This window comes from Pipra filicauda, unplaced genomic scaffold, assembly GCF_003945595.2.
Source record: "Pipra filicauda isolate LSUMZ 115617 unplaced genomic scaffold, ASM394559v2 scaffold661_size620017_pilon, whole genome shotgun sequence".
Classification (NCBI taxonomy): Eukaryota; Metazoa; Chordata; class Aves; order Passeriformes; family Pipridae; genus Pipra; species Pipra filicauda.
In genome coordinates this window covers 397,175-421,536 of record NW_024104822.1, presented here as the reverse complement: position 1 = coordinate 421,536, position 24,362 = coordinate 397,175, and the positions used below count along the sequence as shown (strand labels likewise).

At 52.0% G+C, this 24,362-nt stretch overlaps 1 long non-coding RNA gene across 1 annotated transcript in view; it reads left to right on the top strand.

The window, feature by feature from the left end:
- LOC113988163 overlaps positions 1-21,732 on the top strand; it is a 30,438-nt gene extending 8,706 nt beyond the window's left edge. The window contains exons 2-3 of the long non-coding RNA XR_003540825.2: positions 18,847-19,004; positions 20,188-21,732. This is a non-coding gene — a long non-coding RNA (uncharacterized LOC113988163). The remainder of the gene's footprint in view (positions 1-18,846; positions 19,005-20,187) is intronic.
- Positions 21,733-24,362: the final 2,630 nt, after the last annotated feature.

Here is a 24,362-nt window from a genome sequence, read left to right as displayed (position 1 = left end):
GCTGCCTCCAGCAGCCCGGGACAGTTTTACTGATGGTATGGATTTTTATCAGTTTTTGTACGTTTTATTGGTTTCATCCTCTCTGCCTCCTCAGAGCACCCCTGGCCATCCCCTCTGAGGTGCCATCCACTTGGAGGTGCAGGGTCTGTTCCCACCCTGGTCCCTCACTGTGTCCCGCGGTGGCACAGGGAAGGAGCAGGATCTGTCCCAGCCCTGTGGATGTGCCCAGCTCACCTTGTGTGTGCCCAGCTCACCTTGTGTGTGCCCAACTCACCTTGTCTGTGCCCAACTCACCTTGTGTGTGCCCAGCTCACCTTGTGTGTGCCCCGCTCACCTTGTGTGTGCCCAACTCACCTTGTGTGTGCCCAGCTCACCTTGTGTGTGCCCAGCTCACCTTGTGTGTGCCCAACTCACCTTGTGTGTGCCCCGCTCACCTTGTGTGTGCCCAACTCACCTTGTGTGTGCCTGGCTCACCTTGTGTGTGCCTGGCTCACCTTGTCTGTGCATAGCTCACCTTGTGTGTGCCCAACTCACCTTGTGTGTGCCTGGCTCACCTTGTCTGTGCCTGGCTCACCTTGTCTGTGCATAGCTCACCTTGTCTGTGCCTGGCTCACCTTGTCTGTGCATAGCTCACCTTGTGTGTGCCCCGCTCACCTTGTGTGTGCCCCGCTCACCTTGTGTGTGCCTGGCTCACCTTGTCTGTGCCTGGCTCACCTTGTCTGTGCATAGCTCACCTTGTGTGTGCCCCGCTCACCTTGTGTGTGCCCACCCGTGCTGTGACCCCACTGCTCGCTCACAAAAGCGAGTTTTTGCTGTTTTGTGTTTACACAAGAACATGCAAAGCAGTGCTAAGTAGAGAATGACATTTTCCCCCTCACAAGGAGCCAGATTTCCCTGTGCTCCCGGAATGCACAGCTCCATCCCCACGGTGTCCCTCGTGCCCAGGGGGGCTCGGCACCACCTTGAACGGGGCTGGAGCAACCTGGGCTGGGGAGGGTGTCCCTGCCCCTGGCAGTGCGTGGAACTGGATGGGCTCTGAGCTCCCTTCCCACCCAAACCATTCCAGCATTCCCTGGTTCTCTGAAAACGCAGCTCCATGCGTTGTGGAGAGGTTGCCACAGTCTCTTTCAAAGGGACCTAAGGCACAACATGGAATAAAAAGAGAAAATTGTCTTTTTCTTTAGGAAAAAAAAAAGGCACTTCAATAAAGTTCTTGCTGAAAAAAAAAAAGAGCACGAGGAAAATAGACTCGAACAAGCTGAGCTACAGAGACACAACAATAGCTGCAGGGCTGAGACCTTGGAAAGAAGCTTGTGCTCGGGGAAGGGTTTTACAGGGAGTTTTAAACCACTTTCAAATGTCAAGTTGGGTTTTTTGACGTGGTTACGTTCGCCCCATAAAAATAAAGTGATTTGAAGACCCTTTGGGGGCCCTGGAACAGCTCCCGCTCTTGCTATAGAGACTGTGCTTCACATGTTGGTTTAAGCTGCTTATTGCCTTTTATGACACTCTGGTTATTAGGTTAAATCAGCAGCACTTGCATTCAGAAGCTCTATTGATCACATGCAATACATAGACGGGTGGGAGCTTTTCTGTGAGGAGAATAAATGACCTCCGTGTTTCCCCCGTCAAACCCAAGGGTTATCAGGGGACCCTGAACGGGAACTGCCCGAAATCCAGCCTTTATTTTGGCAGGAGTGGCGCTTGGTAGCAGTGAAGTGTAGTGACCCAGTAATCTGCTCTTTGCCACAGAGCTGCAAAGGGGAATATTTGCACCTTGTCAACTAAAAGGGGCTTTTAAAAGCACTGAATCCTCTGCCTTCCCTTTGTGCCTCTGCCACTAGGCCGAGCCCCGGTGTCCCTTGGAGATGGGCAACCAGGGCTGCTGGAAGGTGTCCCTGCCCGGGGCAGGGGGCTGGGGCTGGAGGGTCTGTCGGATCCTGTCCAGCCCAACCATTGCAGGGCTCTCTGGGCTCCCCATCCCCTCCGCAGGGCCAGGGGGAGGCTGGAGCTGCGGCTGCCGAGGGACGCTCCGCACGAGGATTGCTAAACCGCCGCGCGCTGTAATGTGTTATGACATAGATCAGCTGTTGTTTTCCAGTCTCAAAGGAAACCTTGTGGAATCTCATTCCTTTGACTGTATTAAATTAGCTGCAAATGTTGTCCTTTAAACACAAACTCAAGGCCCTTTCGCTGGAAAATTGAACGTGGATGGCGAGGCCAGTGAAATCTCTTTAAAGCTATTGTTTCTTTGGAGATGTGGTTTACCTTTAGTGTTATAACAAAGTAAATTAATAAATGAAGGGGTAGGAGAATTGTTACTATAGCAATCCCCATGGAAACATCAAAAATGCCACAAACACTCATCCTCAGCCTCCAGCTCCTGGGAGAGCACGACTCGAGGTAGAACACGGGGACGGCTCCTCTGAATTCAGCCAAATCTCTGTTCTCTTGAAGCTGTGCTCAGGGACAGGTAGTGCTCTCTAATAAAGGAGAATCACAGGAGCAGTTCTGTTGGAAAAGCCCTCCCAGCCCATGGATCCCCCCTGTGCCCTATGCCCACCTTGTCCCCCAACCCAGAGCACTGAGTGCCATGGTCAGGCCTTCCTGGGACACCTGCAGGGGTGGGGACTCCACCACCTCCCGGGCAGTTCCAGTGCCTGACAGCCCTTTCCATTCAATGTCGTGGGTATCCACAGATCCCCAAAAATAAAGGACTCTTTTCCTACCAGACCTAGTGAGCATGTTGCTTTGGGAAGTGTCTGTGTTGCCCCCAGCTCTGCCCCCCGTGGTGACCCTCCCCAGGGTTTCCAAGCCCTCTGCTGGGAAACAACTCCACAGACAGTGGCACAAGGTCTTGCATGGGTGTTGGCACCGAGTTTGCATTTTTCCTCCATCTCCTCATGTCTCTGCAACATGAGAAGGCTCTGGAGCTGCTCGGCTCTTGCCATGGTCACCCTTCCAAAGGGGGAGGAGGGAGCAGGACCAGCGGCCACGGTTTGACTGAAAGAAAAAGGCACCTGTTGAAAGAGTTACTGGGGGTTAAATCCTGACATTTTCCTCCAAAATTGATCTTGCTTTAGAACTTCCCAGTGAATTGAATGCCATCAGCCTGAGAGAGGTGGAGCGATGGTCCCACACCTCTGGTCATCCTGCTGTGGCTTCCAAAGAGGAACACACGGAATTCTTGGCTGTGAGGGGGATGAGGGGATGGCACAGGCTGCCCAGAGAAGCTGTGGCTGCCCCATCCCAGGAAGTGTCCAAGGCCAGGTTGGAGCAACCTGTCTATGGAAGGTGTCCCTGCCCATGGCAAGGGGTAGAATGAGATGAGCTTTAAGGCCCCTTCCAGCCCTGGAACTGAAGTGCTCAAGGAACAAAGGCAGGAGCGAGGTCAGGGCTGGAAAACAGCCACGTTCCGTGCTCAGCATCCGTCCGGGGATGAGTTTGGCTCCTAATCAGGGCTGACAATTAGGCCGTACAGTTAATATTTTTACAGCTGTTTTATTAATAACACATACAGAGCATCCAGCCAGGATTTGTTGGAGACACCTCAGGAAAACGAATGATGTAAATAACAGATGGATGCGGAATAGTCTCACAAACAGGCATCAAGATATTCCCATCTTGTTTAGAAGGAATTTAAACAGACAGATTGGAGATAAACAGGCAAACTGAGAAGAGGAGAGGGTGGGAATGGGGCTGGATAAACCTCCAAGGTGCCTGGGGAGTCCCTCAAGTCCTCAGGATCGTGCCATCCATACGGATACGGATGTGCCCACCTGGAGCAGCCGGTGGGAGCACAGAGGAGCCCTTCCCATGTGTCTCCCACCCCTGCCAGCCTGGGTTAACCCTTGCAGGATCTCTCTCCCAGCTCCCCAGTCTGGAAATGGTTAATTAGGACAATTTCAACACCCCTGAAATGATTTTGCCTTTAAATCTTAACTCTGCTATTCCATGGTTTTGCTTCTCTGAATGTCTCGGGATTTTGGGGCAGAGCAATAAGAAGGGAGAAGGGGGATGTGACCCTGGAAAGGACTGGTTAGTGCATTTTTGGGGCAAACAGCTGCCAACTGTGTGCACAGCGTGAGCTGATAAACATCCCCCGTGGGTGACACACTAATGCTTTGTGTATGGAGGGTAAACCAAAATCATCTGGCACCAGTAGCCGGTGAATCATAGGGATTTGCACTTGGATTTGTACCTTGGGATTTTCTCTGGAGCTTGGAGAGCTCGGAGACCCGGTGGTTAACAGCTGGAACTGGAAGTCCAAGTTCTGGGGTGTGTAATGGGAGGAGGGCACGGGGATGGACAGAGGGGTCTGGCCTGGAGCAGAGAAGGGCCTGGGGAGACCCGAGAGCCCCTTCCAGGGCCTAAAGGGGCTCCGGGAGAGCAGCCTATTCCTGTCACAGGCACAGTGAGAGCTGCTCTGGGGACTCGCTGCCTTTCTGCACAGCACTGGGGCACGTGGGAAACTCCTGCATGGAAAGGGCTGGCCAGGCCTGGCATCCCTGGTCATCCCTGGAGGGATTGAAAACCGTGTGGCTGTGGCACTTGGGGACATGGGGCAGTGGCGGCCTTGGCACCTCTGGGGGGCTCAAGGGCTATTCCAACCCCAGTGATTCCATGGTTCTGTGATTCTAAAGGATTCTATGATTATATCCCAACAATGTAACTAAATTTTTATAACTTTAGGCCACAGGCATAGAAACTCCTGGGAGCCCCTTCCCAGGTCCAACAGGCAGGGATGGAGGTGCACACCGGAGCTCCCACCAGCAGCCTCTCCGCTGGATAACGGGATAATCAGGCATTTCAGTGGAGATAGTTAAAGGATAAAGAGTAGAGGCAGGAAGTCTATGGAGCTTGGTTTGCAGAGCTCTACAGTACAGACGCCTTAACACATAAATTTAACAATTATTATTGTGTTGCCCTTTTCCAAGAAAGGGTAAAGGAGATTTGTAGGAGCACTTAACACATGTAAATCCCCACCTCCTTAAAGCAAAGCACTGTGCTAAATGGGGCCGTAAATATCAGGAGTATTCTGTCCTTTTGGAAATCATACCTTTCTTCCCCCTCCTTTCAATGCAATTAAATTGTGCCTTATTATAACACAGCTCTTGGGAACCAGGCATTTAAAAAAACTCCAAACAGGTGTTTACGGAGACAGACAACAATCTTCCTTGGGTTAGACGGAAGTGGAAGGCGAAGGCAAGAGGCAGTTTGTGGAAAACAGGGCCTGAATCACAACTTGCTGTTGCTTTGCCAAAAATAAGATCAAATCTCCACCCGCCGCATCTCCTGCCCATGAGCTGGAGCTGAAACATTCACCTGGGGCTTCTCTTGAGTCCCTCAAAGAGCTGTGGCAGTGGAATCACTGAGGTTGGAAAAGACCTCGGGGATCTTGGAGTGACCCAGCCCCATCTCGTCCCCAGCCCAGAGTACTGAGTGCCATGTCCAGACATTCCTTGGACACCTCCAGGGATAGGAACAATTCCGGTGCCTGGCCACCCCTTCCAGTCTCTCCATCCCAGAGCATCCGTGGTAGGGGCTGCTTCCTGAGGGAGACACTGACCCTTCCCGGGGCCGGAGAGCTCCCAGCAAAGCCCTGTGATCCCACAGTGCCCCCCAGCCCACGGGCTGCAGGAGGATTCCAGGTGGGCCGTTGGCAGAGCTCGTTTCCCCAGCCGCTCCTGGCAGGACCCCTCCAGCGCGTTTCTGCTGCTGAAAAGGTGCCTTGTGTGTAATTTATATGTTATGATTAGCACACAGAGCCCCAGTTGTAAACTAACGAGGTTGGACGGCCCTTAAACCCCGACTGCTGGAGTTCAGGCCGCCGGGCTGGCCCGCTCCGCTCTTGTTCCTGCCGTAACTCCGCGCTGTCGCGGCGCTGCCAATGGAGCTGCACTTCTCCCGGGACGGCGGCGGCGCAGGGAAGAACGAGGATCACATTTGGCACATTTAATCAGATAATTATTTCTTAAGGAACGAGCAGGAATGTTAAATGCATTTCCCTGCTTTTTTTCCATCTGTCGGGGCTGACGTGCAAGACTGGAGCTGTGCTAAGGAGGCTGCTCTCCCGAGCCGCCGCCTGATTAATATTTCAGGATTATTCGGGCCCCGCTCTCGGCGCGGTGTCTGTTTGCAGGACATCTGGCTGCAACATGTGCCTCGTTAAGTTACACCTGTACCGCCGAGGTCAGCCTGGCAGGGAGGGGGAGAGGGCCGGGAGAAGGGGTTGTTAACGGTGCCAGGTGTGGGCACAGGCCAGTGAGCCCGCCTGGGGTGGGGTGTCAGGAAGCAGGGCCGGCGTTAAAAACACTCCTGCACCGAGTGGGGGTCTCACTGCGTCAGCCAGTGGCTCAAAGAACCCTCTGCATGGCGCCCTGGAATGCCTCCCTGTGCTCACACGCTGTGTGACCCAGCCTGGGTGCTGGGGAGGGTTCAAAGCCAGCTCAAATCGGTTTTATTCTGGATGAAAACCTCGCTGGGTTTTCCTTGGCCACACTGAATCGATCCATCACGCAATGGAGCAAAGAGCAGGGGCTGGTGCTGGGGCCTCCCCGGCCCTCAGGACCAGCCAGGAGAGGCTGTGTCCTCTCTGGGAGGGACTTTCTCACAGCCAGCCAGGAGAAAAGTCCAGGAAAAAGGTCACTGGTGGCAGCAGGCAGCGTGTGCCAGAGCCAACCCAGACTGGGAGTGCAGCTCTGCTGTAAGGACAGACCCCAGGAGAGAAGCAGAGCTCCTGGACACAGGAAAAACCATGCCAGACGTTCACCTAAAGGGGAGGTTTTCAGGGACATCAGGATACCTGCTCTCCTGGACCCCACGGCTCCCTCTGAGCCGAAGGGAGCTGTTTTCTCCGGCTGGGAATGGCAGCGCAGGGATTTGTTGTTTCATTTCTTTGTTTGTTTAAGAAAACCCCTTCTGGAAAATCAGTTTCTTTGTTCATTTTCTCCTTTCTCCCCCTCTTCAGAGGCAGAATTAACAAATAGTTCATAAGGCATTTTCTGCCCTCCAGAGACAGGAGCTGTGGGATGGCCACATGTTGGGAAGTCATGGATGCCTAAAGGTTTGTTCCACTGAACAGGGGAACAGGGAAGGAGGGTTTGGACTGGAATCCCCCTTGGATTTAAGAAGCACCAGCACCAGCAGCTTTTTGGGGGCTCCAGTTTTCCAGCAGCTCGTTTTGTGCCACTCCATTTCTTTCCACCTTTCCCAGAGGGTGGGTGATGGATTTCCCAGGGCCTTGCTCCTCCCAGACCTGGCTTCCAGGAGGTCAGGCCCGACCACACGGATAAGCTTCCGAAAAGACTGGTTTTCCAAAAGTTTTTAAGTCTGCTTTTCCACCAGCCAGAGGAACAAGTACAACCCACCAGATTTGGAAGAGGGGACGTCTCCTGTTTAATTTTGCCGTTGCCATAGTGATTGATTAAATAAAATAAAATAAAAAAAACCCCTCAACTTGTAAATTCCAAATCCTAATTGTACTGACAACAATCTAAATGTGGCTGGAACAGTGAGTCACACTCCAGATTATGTGTCTCAAATAGGTTTTAATTTCAATCTAACAAGGCAATTATTGTACAGTATGTTAATTCCGTATCATTTGATTAACACAAACGTGCTGCTGGAGCTTTAGCACCTCTGGTATTTAGTGAGATCTATATCTGTGGCAGAGATAAACCCCTCTGCCTCACTTGGTGCTCATAATTAACATGTAATATGCAGATGTGTCAGTGCACCCTCCCAGAGCCCACCAAAACGGAGATCCCAGGGTTCAGCCCCGGGGAAACCACTGCCAGGGAAACCAGGGAAATACCCGCCCCAAAAATGTTGATGTCAAAGGAAAGGAAACCCAGCTATTCCTGAGAGTCCTCCAGCATCCCAGGCTCCTGAGGGATGCTGGCTCTTGCCGGTGCTGGGAATGCCGCAGCCTCCCGGACAGCCTGTTCCTCTCTCCGTGCTCACTTCCTTTCCTGCCGGGAGACTGCTCTGGAAACTCAGAAAGATGGGAGTTCACAGCGAAAATGTATCGTTTAATCCCGTAGTGCAGAGAGGCCTGTGCGGCCTTGGGTTATTCATTTTCACGTGTAATCCCATAAAAGCTTCTGTTCCTTAATCTTGGAGGTTGCCAAGGAATTCGAGGGCTCCTTCCAGCAGTGAGGTCAGCGCACGGAGCCTCGATAACGAGTCGGTGGGGACTCGGCCCTGGGACGCTTCCCAACCTGGCCCTGCTCCTTCCTGCCCGAGATCCCAGAGCGTCCCCCGGCCCAGCTGCAGAGCCCCAGAGCCCAGGGTGAGCTGCGAGGCTCCCTCTGCCCCCGGGAACTGCTGGACAAGAAGGAAAAGCACAGGAGGAAGCTGGGAGCCGTGGTGGAGCCGAGGCACCATCCCCATGGCCATTTGGGACAGAACCCCAGAGGAAAAGTGGGCCCATTCCCCCAGAAGAGCTCCGAGATCAGGGTGATTCCATGGCAAACAGTGCCTGGCTGAGTGGAGCGGCACCAGGACACGGGGCCAGGCCTCATTCCCCCTGTGGAGCAATACAACGATTTAGTGTAGGCAGGAGCTCCTTTTAAACCACCAACTGCTTTCAAGTCATTTTGGATGGATATTTAGCTCTGAACAAATGGCATTTCCTTGTAAATCCATATTCCCAAGCCTGTGTACAAATACAGTTGAGCACCAAATCCCTTTGCGGTTTTGCTGTTTCAAAGCTGAGGCACTTTGGGGTTTGACACTGGAAAAAGGGGAAAAACAGCTAAAAAACCTGAGTTCTGATGGTTTGCAGCACCAGTGCTGGTGCTAAAGTTGTTTTCCTATGAATATAGATTACATTTTTTTACATGGCAAATAAACAAATGCATAAAGATGCGTTATTTTGTAAGCATAAAAAAAACCTGCTGCAAGTATAGTGGTTTTAATTTGTTTTTATGATTACTTGTAATTAATTAGCATCAAAAGGAGATTATCAACACAGCTAAAAATTGAAATTGTACCAGCTAGCACAGGAGTGATTTTGCTTGTTTATCTTCGTATTAAGGTGGAAAAAAAGAAATTATCCTGTTTTTTATTTTATTTTGTAACTCTACTTAGATTGAAGTGTCAAAAACTAGTGGCAACACAGCCTAAAAATGAACAAAAATGCCTCAAAAGAGAAATAATATCGATAATTAGGAGCTGTGCAGAGCCCACGCCACGCACATAAATATTTGGGGCGGTTTGACTGATTGTTAAAGTTTCCAAAAGGCTTTTTAGAAACCATGTTTACATTTTATGGAGCAATTTATGAGGTCATAGGGATGTTCTCCCGAGGAAGCTGCTGTTCCTCGTGTGAAGCCAAAACAAGGACAAGTTTTGGGAGACATCATGGAAGGAGCCCAGGGATCCACCAGGGAAAACTCCAAGGTGCCAGTTGTCTGACCCTGTGGGAGGGTTGGAGGAGGTTCTGCTCCACAGACAGGCTTTAATTAAATCAGAACAACCCCAAAGCAGATGATGCCTCCCAAACCTTCTTAGGGATTTCCTGCCCTTCCACCACCTTCTGCCCTCCTGTTCCACCACTCCAGGGCCCTCTGGCACTTGGATGCTCGTTGGCATCCTGGTGTTTCAGGGAAAGGAGGTCCTGCACCGAAGGCCTGCTGGAATCCCTCCTGGGAGTCTCCAAAGCACCCCCAGCACATGAGTTCCGTTCCAGGAGCACAGCAGGAGCACCAGGGCTCCCAATGGGAGAGCTCTTGGCCTTCCACACCCAGCAAACCCTCGGCAAGGAGCAGCTTCTCTTGGAGGCACATCCGTAACTCTGTGAGTGCATCTCCCACACTTCTCACCCAGGAAAACTCCTGGCAGCCACCAGGGCTGCCAACCCTCTTCCCAAGGAGAACGATCCCCCAGAAGCTCCTTTTAAATGTAAATGCCAAATCCGGCACCGCCTCATTAGTTATTAATGAAGCAACATATTTGTTCAAAATTGATGATTGTTGATCTGCTCCCATCGTTGTATGAAATATTAACGCAGCGTTTGTACTTGCAACCATTTTGCAGACATTAGGCTGTGGATTTGCATATTCATGAGTGCTCATAAATGTTTAAGGAGACAGCCCAGAAAGCATGTGAGCTGTCAGCCAGCCAGTAAAAAGGCATATTTACTGGCTTAATAAGGACTGCAGTTTATAGGACAAAACCCAAGAAAACAAGTGCAGTGGTTCTTGGGTTCCCCGGCACAACCAGCTCCAGAAGCTTTTCCTGCTCTTGGTGTCCCGGAGCTGAGGGACAGCTCAAAGCTGGCTCTGGGACTGGCCACGGGGCAGCTCGTGGTGCAGCTGGGACGCCCTGTTCTCCTGCAGCATTCCAGGGGCTGCCTGGCCTTGTCACTGGGATATCTGTCCCTCCATCCCTTGTCCCCAGTCCCTCTCCAGCTCTCCTGGAGCCCCTTTAGGCCCTGGAAGGGGTTCTCAGGTCTCCCTGGATTGTTCCCTTCTCCCAGGGAACACCCCCATCTCTCCCAGCCTGTTGCTCCAGGTTAGTCCCAAACACCTTCTTTGGAAGCTCTTTGTATTTACACAGTGGTGACACAGGTGCTGATGCTCCAGAGGGCTCAGATCCCACACCCATGGAACTGAGGGAGAGGGGGAAGGAAGAGCAGGGCTCCCATGGTGGGGCTGGGGGCTCCTGCCTCAGGAAATGAGTGCAGATTTTGGAAACTGAGGCAGCTTTGCTGCCCTGATTAGAGCTCTGAAGGTACCACCACAGGCAGGAGAAATGGTCTGTATTTACCACAGCTATACAGATAATGAAATGCTACATTAATGTTATTAAATAATATTTTCCTGCCTGTTAACTGTGTCTAAAGCAGGACAGTGATTCACTGGCAAGACAATAAAACTTCCTTTTCTGCTTACTGGGATTTTTCCCCTCTGCAGAGCATAAATCACATTTTGTGTGGAGCGCATCCTTGCTCTGAGCGCCCCGTGCTGCAGTGGCACAGCCAAGCCAGTTATTTTAATCTCTGCTACTTTATAATAAATGCTTTTTATTGATTTTTATTGTGCACCGCCACGAATTGAATAAACTATGTGCACAAGCAGCCGAGAGGGAAAGGCTGAAGGAGAAAATGTGATCAGCATGTTTCAAAGTTAAAGGTGGAAACACATGGTTGGCACTTTCCTTGGTCAGCAGCTCCCCGGGAGCACCAGCAAAGGGAGCGAACGTGCTGTACGTGTGATTCTTTGCTCTTACAGTCCCAGATCTGGGAGGATTCTGCAGGAAGGATGAATGTGATACACAGAATCATCGAATCCCAGATGGATTGGGTTGGAAGGGATCTTAAAACTCATCTCGTGCCACCCCCCAGGGGCAGGAACACCTTCCACTAGCCCAGGTCACACATTGCAGGGATATTATTTGAAATCTAATTTTTTTAAAAAAAGAAAAGGAAACATTCTCCTTGAAAACCAGAGGATGAGGTTGTGCTTTGCCATTTGCTGCTGGGAAGGAGCTCAGGACTGTCCTGTGAGCTGGGGCCCTGTCCCATGGAAGCGGGCGAGGCAGCGGGTGCCATGGGCAGAGACCCTCGCAGGGGAGCTTTGGGGGCCCTGCTGCAGGGGCTTCACTCCCTGTCTCAGCCAGCTCCTGGCAAACCGGGATTGTCCAGCTGGACAGTGCCCTGCAGGGGTAAATGCACCGCCACAGCCGGCAGGGGCTGCACGGGGGGGCTGTGAGAGCCGGCCCTGCCCATCGTCCCATACCCACCCCAGCCTGCTGCCCAGGCGCCTCTGCCCTCGTGCAGAGCTGCCGTCCCGCTGCCTGACGCGTGGCCAAGGCATTTGGGACACAGCAATAACCATCTCCTTGGCCGTGGCCTTTGCCAGCCCCTGCCTGCCCCGGGTCCAGCACAGAGCCCCGGCAGCCCCACGGCGCCGGTCCTTGTTTCACGGAGCCCCGGCCCTGCCGGTGAGCCCCGGAATGGTTTGTCGCGGGGCCGCCGGAGTTCCAGCACTTCCCTGCGCTCCGCAGGCTCGTTTCTTTGGGGTGTTATAACTCGGAGCTGCTCCATTAGGTAGCAAACAAAGTACAGCTGGATCCGGCAGGCTCAGCTTGAGGCTGGGCTTTCACACAACCTGCTGGATCGGGAAGAATGCCGTGCCCTTGTCACACGGCTCCGACTGGCGCCTGGAAAGACAGGAATCCATCGATTCCTGCATAATATGGACTCACGCTGCCTTTGCACAACAGCAGGTTTCACACCCCAAAATAACCTGGCAAAAAACCCGCAGCAGTTTTCCTGCTGGTTTAGCCGGGAAATGTGTTACTACTCCAGGTAATGTGGTGCTTATTACACAATTACCTCAAGTGCTTGACAATGCATTAATTGCTGCTTGATTCAAACATTTCCCGGGGAGGAACCAAACTCTGTCATTGTGACAAATTACGAGTCAATAACCGGGTTCTGAGGGAGAGGGAGAGAAGAAACTGGAGATCCCTTTGTTGAGGGGACCAGACCGTGGCTAAGTGAAACCCTGAGCGGCAGTTTTGGGATGCACGAGCCCAAATTCCAGGGGTGGAGGCGAGCGGGGAAGCACAAGGTAGAGCTGATCCTCCTTAGCACTCAGAATGCTCATCACAGGCTCACAGAGTCATTTAGGTTGAAAAGCACCTCCACAAGGTCATCTCCAGCCCAGGAGATTCTGTGATTCCGTGATTTGATGGCATTATTTCGGTATTATTTACAAAATATGTATTGATATGATTAGAGTTACTTATTCCTTAGTCACAAACTGCATCTGGAGCTTCAGCTCCGAGTCTCCCTCCGGCAGAGCTCTGGGAAAGCGCCACCTCTGCTGCTTTTGTAACCCCCGTTCAGGCTGACTCAGGACCTTGGGCACAGCCATCAAAGCGTTCACTTGTGAAACCCAACTGGAACAGACAGTTTTCCCGGGAGAAAAATTCCCCTGTAAAACAACAGGGCAGGGAAAACTGCAGACCTCCAGCCCTCCTCCTGCAGCGTTTCATCTCTTTTCCTCGCTGCTCCCAGCCCCGGGCCCTGCCCAGCCCTGAAGCTGCCCGTGGCGGGGCAGGGGCGGTGCTGGGACACCCCCGGGGTGACACCCCAGGAGTGGCACCCCCGGAGTGACACCCCCGGAGTGACACCCCCGGCCGGAGCCGTGGCCACTCCGGGGTCAGCTGCCGACATTCCATTGGGCTCCGGAGGGAGAGCATTTTGCCCGAGGTGGCTGCAGATGTTCAGGGAGATGCCCCAAGGCCCTGCAGATCACCGTGGCTTCACTTCCCACCCTCAGCTCTTCCTTCTGCCTCGCTGCCCTGCGGGCAGTGCCGGGCAATCCTGGCGGGCGGGTGGCCCCTGGCTGCTGGGCAGGGATGTGAGGGCGGCTCTGGCGTGGGTTGAAAAGCACCTGCACAAGGTGGACAAGGAGGGACACACCTGTCCCTCCTCTCTCCTCTTGTCCTGCTCTGTCCCTCAGTGTCCAAGTGTCCAGAATCCTGGAATCATGATTTCCCCATTCCGGAAGTTCCCCGGCAGCAGCAGCCTCGTCCCTCCAGCTTTAATCCCACGCTATCGGTCGGTGCCTGGGTCTGCATCCTGCCCTTCAGGGAGGAATATATTTGGGATAAAACCCTTTGCACCGAAATGTGAACCAGTAGATTGCAAAGTAATTCCCACTGCACTTGTGTTTCAGTGCCACGCCGGTAAAATGGCTGGTGGGGAAACTGCTCCGAGGGGATGGAGCCTGGAATTCCTGGGGCTCGTACACACGGAAAGGAACTGTCAGAGGGAGCGGCTCCCGAGGAATCCTCCCCATCCAGACTTTCTCTAATAAGCAGGAGGCATTAATCAGGAGTTGAGGTCTGCAAATATTTGCCTGTTTCCATAGCGATGGGGGAGCCCACACACACAATAATACCTTTTCCCACATGCGTTATCATCGCTTCCTAATAATATAATCACAAAGCCACTGCTCAGGCGGGGCCAGGGGGAGAATAAACACCATTAATTAACAGACTTATAAACTAGAGGAGGAGGAGGAGGTGGCAAAGGAGGAATCGAGTGTAAAATGCATGTTGGAGCAGAAGACGGTGGTTTGGGCCTGTCTCGTTTTGCAAGGAAACTTCACAAACTCTTAATTATCTCCCAAATACTCCCTGTCTTCTTCCAAAAATAAAACTTCTGACAACTGTTCAAACCACGCCACGCTCTCACCCACCAAACACACATTTCTGTAAAAATATAAAGCCATGGCTGGGAAGTGTCAGAGTCATTTATTTGAAGGAGAAAAAGTGAGACTTTTGGCATCGCTCGCGAAATCAGACGCCGAGTTGTCTCCCAAAGAGGACACGGATTGTCTGGAGCTGCAGGGAATGTGGCACATGACAGGAGAGTGACACTTGGCCAGGCTCTGAATGAGTGATGTCACTGCACAGCGTGCACAGAGCCACGATTGTCTGCAGGGATCGCTCCCGGGATTTCCAAAGCCCTGCCACCAAGGTGGGAAGTGCTGCCTGCCCAAGGGGTTTCACAGGAATGGAGCATCCAAAGCCAAAGGGATTTCTGGAATCCAGCCTGGCTTTGCTCATTCCTTACTTCTGAATCCAAAGTTCTTAACAGAGACGTGGACTTTGGTCTGTAAAGCAGCAAAGTTTTAAGGCTGGCTTTGGTTTCTGAGGACCAGCAGCACCCACAGGAGTCAGCTCTGAGTTTCCAGGGTGAGAGGAGTGTCCCTGTCCCAGAATGCCCATGGCAGCTGGATAGCTGGATAACTGGATAGCTGGATAACTGGATAGCTGGATAACTGGATGGCTGGATAATTGGATAGCTGGATAACTGGATGGCTGGATAACTGGATGGCTGGATAGCTGGATAGCTGGATAATTGGATAGATGGATAACTGGATAGCTGGATGGCTGGATAACTGGATAACTGGATAGCTGGATAGTTGGGAGCAGCCATCCCTGCTTTCTAACACAGTCCCAAGCCCAGAAGGATGGTGCAGGAGAGGGGCTGCACCACTCCCCAGTGCTGCTGCCATCTGAGGAATGTGGATTTGGTTGATGACAACCTCATTATGGCCCATAATTGCGACGCCATCTCCTCGTAAACACTGGGTTAAAAACTCCTGGAAGATGCTCGTTCCCCTCATTATTAATTAGCACGTGTCCACTCCGCCAGATCCACAGCCCAAACTTCATTTGTTATGTGCAGCCAAATGCATGAGTAGCTTTTGAGTAATTATTTTCCAACATCATCTAATACCTCTCTGCACATCAATTAAAAATCCTCTTAACAAGGAACTGCATTTTGTTGGAGATCAAATGCCTCGTCCAAAGCTGTATCAATCATGTAGAGCTAATTAGTGGGTCTGCTTTATATCATTTGTTTTACTTTATTATTCTATTATACACTTCCTAATGAAACCAATTGAACAATTTTGAAATCTTTGTTCAATTAATTGAAGGCTTAGAGGCCAGATACCGTTTTTTTTTTGTTTTAAAAAGCACAGATGAAAAAGGAAGTAAAAATCCCTATGCGTTTTATATCTATTTTACGTGGTAAAGGGTTTAGCACTATTTTTATATCACTTGCAAGTAACTGATGGCTCAGCAGACCCTGGGAGCCCTTTGGTCAGTCAAGTGATGTCAAAGGGCTGAAAGGATGGGAGAAAGATCTACGGGAGCTGATCCCGAGCACACATTCCCTACACTGTTGCCAGTGGTCACTGACGTTTTCTGAGGCAGTCACACTGTTTTCAAACAGGAAAGGATGGTCAGGGTGAGTGTCTGCTGTGGGAACAGTGGATGAGATGGGAAGTGAGGCCCCAAGGAGTTGCTGTCCCCTCGCTCCTCGCTGGTGTCACTGCTCGGGAGCAGCACAGGCTCCTCATCCTGGGTTTTTAGGAGGAAGACTAGCCAAGCCCGGCTTAGCCAAGCCTGAAGGAGCCCAGCTCCTGTCTCCTGGAGGACCAGCAGCTGTTCAGGGAGCTGAGCACTGCTAGAAACTTCCGAGGCACAGCGCAGCTCTGTTCTCCAGGCACCGGGAGCAGGGAGACCCTGTCCAAGGGCAGAGCTGTTCTGATGGACAAGCAGTGGCTGAGCATCCCAAAAACACGGCTCAGCTTGGAGCAGAGCTGTGCTGTGAGGAAGGGGAGAGATGGGAAAGGTGGGAGAAGGTCGATGAATGATGCTCCCAGAAGGGCAGTGGCCCCTGGGTGGTGCCTGTGGCAGCAGGACGGAGACATGCCTGTCCCCTGTGCCGGCCCTGCTGAGGCACCTCCAGTGCTGGGGGCACTTTGGGGCCCCTCAGGAGAGAGACCTTGACCCAAATGATCCTGGGGTCCTCCAAGTGTAGCAGTGGTTCCTCCTTTTACCCCTTTCCACACTAATTTTCCACTGTCCAAACGACCCAACTCGCCCGGTATCTCTAGGAGGACACATCATATGTGGCAAAGCATATCTTAATTAATGTACAATCAGAGTAGTTCATGCTGGTAAAGTAGAACTAATTTTCTCCAGCCAGGCTGTCTGAGCGGCCCCTCTGCAGCAAAGTGAATGCTTTTTAGCTAAATAAAACTGACAAATCAGCAGATGCTTAGGGGCTTGCAGCAAATGGACTGTGTTTCCTTTTTCATATGGATAAGGAGGGTAAAAATAAGAATGACTTTCACATGCCGTCAGATTGCGCCGGAGAAATCAAGGGATATTATAGAAGCATTGGAGCAGAGGGAATTCAGATTTAGACCTCTAGAAATCTGGGTTTGGAGCTGAGTTTCTACTTCTTGTTAATATGAAAAAATATTGCTTACATTTGCTACAGGCTGGATTTAAAGGCACAGGTCTGTCACAAAGGCTGCTCTGACACCCAGGAGCAGGAGCCACCTGTGCTTCCATCCCTCTGGGATACACAGGTATCCAGTGGGATGTCTTCCCCATCCCCAGCAGCGCTGGGACAGGCTGGACGTGTGCCGAGCTCGGGGAGGGGTGGATGGTGGGATCCCAGAGCTGACTCCGGGCTCCAGACTCGCTGTGAATCACAGAATCATGGAATGGGTTGGGCTGGAAGGGATCTTAAATCTCCTCCAGTCCAACCATTTTCTGGGCAGGGACACCTTCTACAGCCCAGGCTGCTCCAAGGCTTGGTCTCTGAACATAAAGAGACCCCCAGAGGAGCGGCAGAAAATGACTGGGAATATTTCTGGATTCCCAGTGAATAATCAGGGAATTTAGGCTCTGTTTTACTGTGCGAGCAGGTCCCACTGAGCTCCATCTGTAGCAGATGTGGTGGAACTGCCCCCAGGGGCATCCTGCTCTCCCTGGACACCAGTGGTCACACCTCTGATGTCCAGTGCCCAGGTGGGAAAGGCCTCTGGAGCAGGGACATTTGGGAGCCATTAAGATTCCTCGCTCCTTCACGGCCTGTTTCCCGTTTCTCCGTCCGAGGGGAGCGGGGGACGCATCCTTTTCGGATTATCCCGGCATCCTGTTTGGGAAGTTTGTGCCAGAAAGAGCAGCTCCATTTCACATCCAGCCACGAAGCAAAACCAGACACACACAGACCCCGGGACCTCTTGGTGTCACAGGAGAGCTGCTGCTCCCTTGGCTTTGGGGCCTCGGCCATTTCGGAGCTTAGGAAGAGTCACAGGGAAAAAATTCCCTATAATTAGTGGAGTGCTAAACTGATGTGAGTGGGAGGAAAAGCAGGGAAAAGCGGTTAAGACCGGTTTGGAATTCTGCAGAGTTTAATTATCTTTGGGGGTGATGGAAACAGCCCTCGTGAGGGTGTAAATCCCTCTCACACCTGGATTTGAGCCGGAGGAGCACCGGCTCCCAGACTGCCTCTCATGGAAAACAAGGGCAGAGCAGGAAGGTCATGGAGACCTGGGCAGCCTGGGCTGGGGAAGGGTCCCTGCTGGGGCAGGCACTGGAAGGACGTGGCCATCCCACACCCCACACTCCTGTCCAGCTGCAGCCTGGCCTCGGGAGCACTGGAGCCTTCCTGGAGTTATGTTTTCCCTGGGAATGCTGTGGCAGTTAAATTTCCTCTGCTGGGGAGCCACCAAAGCCTTTGGGAATCTTGGATGGTGCAGCTGGAGCTCCTGTCCCTCGACTGAGCTCCTTCCTCTTTGTGTGAGGGTGTCTGCGAAGCAGCGCCTGCAGACACTGCACTTGGAGCTTTACACTTCCCCTAAGGATTGGAGCTGGATCCATCTTTTACAGCAGGGATTGGGTTGGCACCCAAGACTCCAGTTTCCCAAGGGAAAAATGCAGCATATTTTCATTTAAACAAGCAATGCTCCAGTTTATTAACACGAGGACAAGCCCTGGGCTGCGGGTGCTGAGCAGAGTCTCAGTTCCCTGCCTGCATCTCTGCACCTGAGCAGGGACAGACTTTAAAAAGAAGCCTGAAAAATAGATCTAACACACCCAGAGCCATGAATCGAAGCTCACCTGTGTCCTCCGGGCTCTTACTCAGCCTGCAGAGCATCAGAGCCACATTTCCAGTCCCAAAATAGGGCTTAAGTAGGACAGGAGTGTTGGTAACCTTGTGCTGGCCACAGCGCGGGCATGTTTTCAGCTCAAGTGAACATTGAATTCTTGCTGAAATCCTCTTGGCACCGAGCCTGGCTCAGGGCTTGGCGAGGGGACACCGGGTACAACATCCAGGAGCCGGAGTGTGCCCTGGATGAACCACACGGACCACACGAGCTCCGTCCCAGGTGAGAGATCCGGGCACGTCTCAGGGCATGGCTAGAAAAAAGGCTCTCTATTTTCTCATGTTCCCTCTCTGAAAATTGAATGTATTGGAAAGCAAATGCACCCCTGTCCTCATTTTTTTTTTAGGGGCACCAGCTTGTGATGTCCTGACAATCAGTCCGGACAAACACGGAGAGATGGTTCCCCTCCTGCCCCGCTCCTGGTCCGCACAGCCCGGGATCTTCTCCTGCCCCTCAGCTGGAGCACGAGAGAACAGCCATCTGGAAATTAATTTGGAACAAAGTGTAAGGAGAGAATATTTTTGTGATCTAATCCTTTTGGTGCCATTATTTAATTTGTGCGCACAAAGCGAGGAGCGCGGGGACAGATGCGCGGGAGCTCGAGAGGCAGGAGGACATTGTTCTGCTCTCCTCCTCTAAAGAGCCAATTATTCTCCTCTAAGTCCTTTAGTTTTGGGGGCTGACGGAGTAGTTTAAGGGATAAAAGTATTAGCCTTTCATCTGGAGGATTCAAGTGCCAGTCCTCCAGGCAGACCAAAGCAAAATGAAGTGGGTTGGCTTATTTTCCCTCCTTAATGCATTATTATATAATGGCATTATTAAACATTAGTGAATAGAGAATTTAAATTTGCAGCATTGACAGCTGATTAATTTTTTTTTTAAGCAAAAAAATTTCGCTCATCATCAGAAATATAAATTAAATCTTTGAGAACTGTGCGAGGAGAAGCACAATAGTTGCTGTTTTCTATGAGTCTAATGCTCCTTTCTGTTATTCTGTATCAGGGGGGAGTTTTCTTTTGGCTGCTGAATAAAATACAGATTTGAGGCTTTGCAATAAGGTAATTGGAGGTGTCCTGACCTGTGAGTCCATCACAGCAGGTGCCAAGGAGCTCCTGAACACCTGGAAACACCAGTTTTCCACAGCAGTGCCCAGCACAGAGCCCCAGCCTCTGGCACATCTGTACTTATCCACACTCTTCCACACTCATCCACACTGCCAGGTGATGGGCAGCCTCAGGAATAACAAAGAAGAAGGAGTACAGAGATCCAGGAGTACAGAGTACAGCAGCAAAATTGTGGGAATGTGGTTTGTGAAGTGGTAATGTCCCAAAGCACAGTGTTTGCTGGAGGGAGTGTCTGACCACATCCCTGCCCAACACGAGAATGGCTTTCAGTCACTTTAACTCTCAGAACATCAAGTTATTTCCCACTAATGCCACTGATGTCAGTACATTTACTTACATTAAATGGAACTGTTTCTACAATGGTTTCATTTAACTGACTCATTCTAAATTCCCACCTTCTATTCATCCCATACTTTCCCACAGGACCTGGTGGAGAAGGTCTCACCATCGAGTCACAGAAAGGTTTGGGTTAGAAAAGGCTTGAGAACTGTCATCAAATATAAAGCTTCCCTTCAGCTCCCGAGTAACAGGTTTATTAAGCAGTGCCCTTGGTTTTCCTGCAGCTCCTGGTCCGCGTTCCCCGCCGGAGGGACCGTCAGCAGCTCCCGCGGCAGCGTCGTCGTTGTGCTGACTACACACAGAGTAATGATTTCCATCCATCTCGGGAGCCCGGGCAGCCTTCCTGGCACACCACACCTGTGCCTGGGACGGGGACTGCAGTAATTGCCGCGTCCTTCCCGCTCCCTCCCAGCCGCCAGGACGGCCCTAATCAAGATGCATGGCCCGCTGGCATCCAGCTGCTCCCGCATCCCTGCTCCGGCCCACGCACCTTAACCCCTCCCGCTGCGCCTCCGGCCAGAACCGGCGGCACAACTCCCTCGGGGTTGAGCCAGGGCGGGGAATTGTGTTGTTTGTTACTGTTGCTGGATCGGGAATGTGTTACGCTCCCCCCACGGGGAGTGAGGCACATGGGGCTTTAACCAGTTGTAGTTCCCTCATTCCTGGATCAGGGATGGGCTCAGGCCAGAGAGCCGCAGAATCACAGAGTGGTTTGGGCTGGACAGGATTTTAAGGATCAGCTCGTTCCCACCCTCTGCCATGGGCAGGGACACCTTCCACGGGATCAGGTTGCTCCAAGGCCCGTGCAGCCTGGCCTGGAACACTTCCAGAGTGTCCCTGCCCACAGCAGGGCCATAGAAGAGAGGATGTGTAAAGGTCCCTTCCAACCCAGACCATTCTGGGATTCACTGGGATTCTTTGGAAATGCTCACACAGGGAAAAAAGGGATGGTAATTCAAGACATCCAGAACTCAGCAGGATCCTTCTCAGAAACTAATTTGACCCAAACCCCTAATTTTTGACTGAATTGGACCCTCCTGTGCCTCCCCAGGAGACCCCGAGTGCTCCCAGCCACCATCCAGGGAAATACAATATCCCATAGAAATTGTACTTCTGGGAGAAAAATAGAGGGACTCCTGCAGCACCTTCCAGCTCTTTACATGGACTCGGGAATCCGAGGGATTAGGGGTGGTTTAGCCCTATAAGCCCAGCACAGGCTGCTACAAACAGCACTTCAAACTCCTAATTTCCCAAAATCTCCATATTACCCGGTCAAGATCTTTAAGCAACCAGCAGATTTCCCCAGATTGTTGCCCAGAGCTGTTAATCCCACGTTTCATCCTCTCCTGGGGGTTTTGCAGAGGCTGAGAAATGTAATCCTAATTTAATCCTGACTCTGGAAAGCAGTGGGGAAGGTGGAGGGGCAGATCTGGAGCGGGAAGATTCCCACGGGTGAGGCAGCACAGCCATGGGATTCAGTGTGAAAGGGCTCCCCAGAAACCCCCTTTGTATTCCCAAGGTATTCCCAGGGACCCCACAGCCCTGCCAGGGGGAAAGGCCATGGGAGATCTGAGGGACACTGAGGGATTTACCCCCAGGGCATCCCATGTGGAGGTGGGATGAGAGATGCCAGGGAAGCTGGAGGGTGAGTGGACAGCCTGGGTGTCCCTGAGGACAGTCTTTGAGGCAACACAAGTCATTCAGTCACTGATCTGAGCTGATGCCAAAATAAATATTATCAGGTCCCCACAGGCCTGACATACCCTGAATATTCCAAGAACTTTTATTCTCCTTGTGACCCACCACATCTGTCCTTTGCACTGAAAATTCATCCTTTCTGGGGGTGGGAAGAATGGATTGGGATGGAGAAAGCAATCCATCACTTTGCTGATCCTGGTGTGCCCCTCCCAGCTCAGGATATTCTGTGATCCTGTGACCTTCCCTCATTCATGTGGAGAAAAATTCCTCGGCAGCAGTTGTGTCCATGCGAATTCCACTGAAAAATTCCTCAGCAGCAGTTGTGTCCATGCGAATTCCACTGAAAAATTCCTCGGCAGCAGTTGTGTCCATGCGAATTCCACTGAAAAATTCCTCGGCAGCAGTTGTGTCCATGCAAATTCCACTGCTGGTTGCTGCTCTCTGGACGGAGTAACCCCGGTGCTCCACATTCCCCTGCGTGCCCTCCCTCCGGAGCCAGCCCAGCTCCTGCCTGTGCCTGGCTGCCTCTGGTTCCACTGGGAGCAGGGATCCCAAATCCCAGCTCCCGCTGTCCCTGTCCAGCTGACCCGGCCGGGACAATGCACGGCTGCCAGGGCAAAGCCTTTGTCCTGTTGATTTTCTATTGAAAGGGGGGAAAAGCTTTTTTAGGCTGCAAGTTCCGAGTGTTTGACTATTGCTGGTGCTCATTTCAGCTGCTTCAGGTGTTGATAATGGGATAAGAGTGATCAGCTGTTGACGAGGTGTTTCTGGGTTTGTGGGGTGTTTTTTAGCCGAGAAAAAGCAGTAAATGGGAATGTGACATCCCAAAAAGCAAGTGGAGAGAAGAACCCAAAGGCCTGAGCCTCCAACCCACTTATTAGAACCAGGATTTACTGTGACTTTGTGCAGTGGGGGATTAGTGGAATGAATCACCTTACTTCCCCTTAAGATTTGCCTGGGCCTGTGATTTGTGCCTGCTAAGCTGGTATAATGATGAACAATCCTTTTTATTAATGTGGCTAAAAATAGCAAGTGCAGCAAGACCTTACATAAACCAGGGGTAACACGTGCCAACTCCTGCCCAAATCCCCGGCGAGCTGTCTCGGTCTGGGAGATGTTGGCATCACACAAGTTGACTATTTTGAGAAAAGAGGGAAACACAGGATAAAGCTACTCCGGTGCCGCACTTGAAGCACAAGGTCATGACTTCCCTTGGCATGTTTTTCCCACAAGATAATGTGCTGGGTTTGGGGCCGTGTGGGTGGAGGAGCAGCACGTGCACGTGGGCACTGACAGACCCCCACAAACACAACCCCAAAAACACAGCCCCCAAAAATACACCCCCACAAATTCACACAAATACATCCCCACAAACACAACCCCAGAAACACAGCCCCCAAAAATACACACACAAATATACACACCACAAATACACACACACAAATGCACCCCCACAAATACACACACAAATACACACACACAAATACACACACAAATATACACACACACAAATTCATACACAAATGCATCCCCACACAAATACCCCCACACAAATACACCCACAAATACCCCCCATAAATACACACACACACAAACACTCCTGTCAGGAGGAGAGGTGGGGATACCCCACATCCCACCACCAGAACTCCACTCCCCTCTTTTACTCCAATATTGTGATTTCATCCCAGTTTTACTGCTCAGCCTCTCAGTCTCCCCCTCTCATCCAGTGATGACAACTCCAAGACTCCAGTGGCTGCTTCCTCCTCTTTTTCCATGAGTTTTAAGGGGACATGAGCCACCCTGGGGCCCCATTTGCGTGTGGCCTTGGAGTTCACATCTCTGAAACACCAAGTTGTCCCCTTCCCACACAGGCCTTGGCACCTCAGCTGTGCCCTCAGGCCCCCTCCCTCACCAGCTCTGCCCGGAATAAAACAGGTGGATAAACACAAGAGGGGCTTGTGCCATTCCCAAGAGAAACAGTGCAGGTTAACAGCACAGAGAACTCCCAGCAGTGGGAAAATCCTTCCTGGGAGAGCCCTGGGAGCTGCTGGTGAGCTCTACCTGCCTGCCCTGGCTCCAGCCCGCTCCAAACCCACAGCCCCTGCCCCGGCCGTGCCCGCCCTCGCTGTGCCGGAGCCCGAATTAGCAGCAATCAGGAGATGGAGAGCGGGAGCCTCCTCCAAGCTGTCAAGTGCATTTTGCTGGATGATTAATTGGCAGAGCCGTGGCCAAGCCCCAGGTCCTGCTAAAGGCCAGGCCCCTTGAACTGCACCTGCCGTGCTGATTGCAGAGGATGGATGGGTGGGTGGGTGGGGTGGATGGATGGATGGATGGATGGATGGATGGATGGATGGATGGGTGGATGGATGGATGGGTGGATGGATGGACGGGTGGATGGATGGATGGATGGATGGCTACGCCCGTGCTGCACTCCCAGCCCTCACTGCAGCTGCTGAGCCGCTCTGAGATCACAGCCAGCTCGGCCAGGAACTTGAGCTGCTCCTCTGATCTCCGGAGGCTGAGCTGGATGTGACTCTGCCTCAGCCTGGCTCATGGAAGCCATATTTTGGGGTCTGCAGGCAAGCTGTGAGAGTTGGACGTGGTTCTGTGTTCCTGGTGTTCGTTCGCCTGCTGGGCCTCTCGCAGCCCCTGTGAGGGGCCTGGGACAGCAGAGAGTGGGGTCTGTCCTCTCGGGGCCCTG